General features: G+C 38.9%; 1 non-coding gene across 1 annotated transcript; it reads left to right on the forward strand.

The window, feature by feature from the left end:
• Positions 1-1,109: 1,109 nt before the first annotated feature.
• On the forward strand, positions 1,110-1,216 carry LOC141634989 (small nucleolar RNA R71). The gene has a single exon (XR_012539701.1). It is a non-coding gene; the product is annotated as a small nucleolar RNA R71 (small nucleolar RNA).
• Positions 1,217-4,857: the final 3,641 nt, after the last annotated feature.

A 4,857-nucleotide genomic window follows, 5' to 3' on the forward strand; every position in this document is an offset into this window, starting at 1 on the left:
AAACGGCATCACTCTCCTTAGCGTTAGGAGAGACTTCTTCAACAATCACCTTGTCATCATCTACGGGCATAGGAGACCCAACATCTTTGGCATCAAGCTTGATCTTCCTCTTTAGCATCAACAATCGATGAGGAAATGGCACACGATCTTTAACAATAGGCTCTTCACTAGCCTTCTTTTTGTCATTTCCCCCAAGCTTGGCTTTTTTTACAACCACCTCTTCATCCAAAGTCATGGATGGCCCATCATAGTTTGTTCCACTTCTCAAGGAAATAGAATTAACAGTTTCATGTGGTTGCTCACCTTGGGGAGGTAGTTGACCGTTCTTCCTTTGAGAGCTAGAAGCGGCTAGTTGAGCCACTTGTTGTTCCAACATCTTAACCGCGACACTATGAGCTTGATCATTTTTTTGAATTTGAGCCAACAATTCCCTTTGCATTTGGATGATCATGCCCTCGAGCTTACCCACTCCTTGATTGTTTTGTTGGCCATTTTTTGGTGGATTTTGTTGGTAATTGTTTTGTGGGGGCCTTTGTTGATTTTTATAACCCGGTGGAGGGATATACTTTTGTTGTTGAGGAACATAGGCATTTTGTTGTGGCGGGGGTTGAGGGTTAAGCACATTGTTGCTATTGTAAGACAAGTTCGGATGGAATTTTGAATTCGGGTTATAGGTGTTGGAAAATGTACCCGGTGGATATGAACTTTGTCTAAAAGCTTGAAAAGCATTTACCTCTTCAATGGGGGCTCGACAATGAGCAGCGTAATGACCCTCACCTCCACATCCATCACAAACGATGATTTGGCTCGTTGAAGACACAATATTGAGTTGTTGAGTGGAATCTTTAGCATCTCTCTCCGCCAATTGTTGTTGGAGCAAGGCAATTTGAGCTAGCAAAACGGAGTTGTTGGAGGATTCTTCTTTACCTTTGGATGGCACAACTCGGGAATGGACATATTGGGCATTATGGATCGCCATAGATTCGATCGTGGAATGAGCAAGATCAGTGTCAATTTGATCAGACCGCCCATTGTTGGCGGAATCAAGAATCCTTCGGGACTCGGCACAACATCCATTGTAGAATGATATTGCTAAAAACCATTCATCTAGCCCATGATGTGGGCATTGCCTTTGAAGCTCTTTGTACCTCTCCCAAGCTTCATATAAGCTCTCAAGAGCTTGTTGACGGAATCCGGTGATTTGGCTCCTCAAAGTTTGAGTTTTCTCCAGTGGAAAAAACTTTTGATAGAAGGCTAGAGCCAAAGTCTCCCAATTGGTGATTCCCACGGTGGTGCGGTCAAGGCTATTGATCCAAAGCTTGGCCTTGTCCTTCAAATAGAAAGGGAAAAGTATTTCCCTTATTTGGGCTTGAGTGACTCCCGTTTGACGGATCATGGAGCAATAGTCACAAAAATTTTGCACATGCAAATTGGGATCCTCCATAGGACTTCCCCCAAATTGCTTCCTCTCCACAAGGCTAATGAAAGCCGGCTTGATCTCGAATTCCGGTGCGGTGATTTGAGTGGTTGTGATTCCGGCCGGAAGCAAGGCCGCGGTGGGCTTTGAGTGATCGAAAAGTTTCACCATCTTTTTGGTAGTAGATGGTGGTGGTGGTGGTGGAGTTGATGAACAAGAAACCTCCTCCTCTTCAAGAACCTCTAGATCGTCTAAGTAAGACTTTCTAGCACTTTCAACTTGTATGGGAGAAGTGGCTTCTTTTACTTCCTTCCAAAATCGTCGTCTTCTCCTAAAGGTTTTCTCGGGTTCGGAATCCGGTGAAAGCAATTCTTCACTTCGAGAGGACCTGGGCATAAGACAACAATTTCTAGGAAAATGATAAGTAACGGTCTCAAGGAACAAGTGTTCCCCAAGACAAAATAAAACAGGATAAAAATCGACAATTCAAAATGTAATAAAACCGTGTCCCCGGCAACGGCGCCAAAATTTGATAGGCTTATCGCGTACCTATGCAAAGATAATTACCCTAGACAACAAGTTAATGTAGAAATAGGGGTCGAACACAAGGAAACGGGAATTACTTCGTGAATTGCTATGGGTAGATTTTTATCAAGGTCGATTACGATTTGGTTTGGTTTGATTGTTTGGTGATTAATAACAATAATGATGTAAATTATATAATAAAAGAGAGTCTAAGGGGTTCGGGTCACACATGCAAAAGTAAACATATGATTATGATAAATTCGGTACTAATAACATTGTTAATTGCTTAGGTTTAAAGATAAAAGAGAGTCTAAGGGGTTCGGGTCACACATGCATCAACCATAGACCGGGTCCTAGAGAAACTCTCGTCCATGACTAGGTCGTCCTACTATACATGCTTAGTCTAATTCAATTCCGTGCCTCTCGACTTATAGAATGAATGAACAAACTTAATCATTTGAATAAGGCCTTAAACAACAATTAAACGTGACGATGCAAGCATGTGATAGAAGCAATATGAACAATATTATTATTAACTTATTTTATCATGTTTATATATTAAATTTATGCATGGCTCCCCCAGCCCTTAGACTAGGAAATTTAGCTACTCATACTAAAATGTAAATTGCAAACTAAATTAAGAGAAATGGTGAACATAATTGTATGATTTATATAAACTAATTGATTTAACATGTGGAAGAATTAAACTAAAGTAATCTAAACAAATAGAAACGTAGAGATATAAACTATAAGTAGAAATACCTTAAAGTAGAGAACTTGTATGGAAGAACAATGTATAACCAAAAGCTTGAAATAACTTAGAACCAAATGTTTGAAGAACTACAAGATTAACTAATTTGTAAACTAATGTGAAAACTAATGAGAGAATTATAATGCTTAAGGCTATTGTAAACTAAAACTTGGACGTAAAATTCGATGCAAAGACCTTGGAACACCTCTCCTATTTATAGGAGAGGATAAAAAACGTAAACGAGCAAGATGCATGCGGCCCCGATCGGGGTTGGGTGGCCCCGATCGGGGTCGTGTGGCCCCGATCGGGGTCGTGTGTTTCCGGGTATTTTCGCTTAATTCCTCACTTAATTGCTTGAGGAATCCTAAGTGCGTGATTAATGATCCTTAATGCACCCGGGTAAATGCTCCATCTAACATCTTTAGAGCTCCCAAAAAGCCTCCTAAGCATGTTGGAATCTTATGCTTTCCACCTTGACTTGGACTTGAACATTTGGGCTTTGACTTTGTTTGTTGGCAACATTTGCATTACTCATACTAATCCATCAATTTCTCCATGCAAAACACAATCCAATGCTCCATGCTTAGTCCAACACTTGATCTTGTTTAGCTTAATGAACTTAGTGTATAAAATGATAGGAAAAAGCCTATAAATGCTTAGATTCCTACAAAAACATGTTAAGACAAGCAAGTACACTAGAACAACAAATATTAGCTTATGACACTATGATAAGTGCTAATTTATCAAATAAAATGAAGCTAATATAGGGGATGAAAGTATATAAAATATGCACTTATCAGAGTGCCTGCAAAAGAAGGTCTTTCGATCGAGAGCCCTATTTCCTTGACCGAACTGCTTAGATGCCCAGTTCACTCGATCGATCATTGTGCCCTTTCGATCGAGTACTTCCGTTTTGATTCGCTTCCTGTGACGCCGCTGTGAAGCTGTTTGTGACCTCCCATGTTGCTGGCTAGTTTGGGGAGGTCCCTTCTTCACGTATTCTTGTGAGTTTTATGCATCTCCACTCTCTCCTTTTTAGTTTGCATTTCCTTTCCTTATTTTTGGGTACAATGAGGGCATTGTACGATTTTGTTTGGGGAGGTTATGCATCCATATCCGTGTCTGCATTTATGTTTTTATTGCATTTCTGTTATCACGTTTAATTTTTGTATGCATTGTTGTTCATTTTCATAAAATTCAAAAATCTCATAAAAAACAAAAAAATCGGGAAAAAAAAAATCACGTTTATTTTAGCATATAGGTTGAGTCGGAACAGTAGATTTCAATGATGAAATTGCATTGCAATTGTGTTTTTGCTTAAACCTTGCATTAAACTAATTATCTTTTTAACTTTGTCATTTTGCATATCTACGAGTTGATGTTAAAATTAAGCTGAACGAATAGACTTGACCTGAAAATTTTGGCAAGCTACTTATAATTTCTAAGATTTAGAGCCGTATAAACTGGTGACATTCATGGCCAGTTTACATAGGAATTGAGAGTAGTACTCTTTGCATAGCATGTTTATCATTTTTGCACATTTATGAAATTCGATTTCTTGTCAATTGCATACATTCGGGTTTGTGGTCGGTGTCACATGCATGGAGGTGCTTACAATTTTCCTTTCTTTTATTTTCACCCATTTAGCTCCACTTTAGCCAAATATAGCCTTTTTGACCCATTTGCTACACCCAAATTTAGCCTGCCAGTCAAGCTAGTTTAGTGTGACTATTGTGGTATATTATTCATCGTTGTGAGTTTGGCTCATTTTCATTGTGCGGAGTTGGTAGAAAAAGAAAGAATGAGGAAAAGAAGAGACGTGAAAAGAAAAAAAAATTGAAAAAAAAGAAAGAAATCGTGAACAGGGGAAAGAAAAGAAAAAAAATGAAAAAATGAAAAAAAGATGTTGAGTTAGTTTGAGAAATAGAAGATCGTATGCGCTTATTTCTATCTTGTGGAGGTCTTAATCCTCTGTTTTATTCATATCTTTTTGTATTGGGTACTGAGATGAGTGCCAATGAAGGGCACTTGAGCTTTGTTTTCTACACAGTTGAGATTCGGATGGTTTTATATGGTCCTGTTTAGGTGCTAGCTTGACGCTTTACCTCCACATTTCCATAACTTGTTTTGCCTTTTCTCACCTGAACCTCACTTTCCCATATCT

This window comes from Silene latifolia, chromosome Y, assembly GCF_048544455.1.
Source record: "Silene latifolia isolate original U9 population chromosome Y, ASM4854445v1, whole genome shotgun sequence".
Classification (NCBI taxonomy): Eukaryota; Viridiplantae; Streptophyta; class Magnoliopsida; order Caryophyllales; family Caryophyllaceae; genus Silene; species Silene latifolia.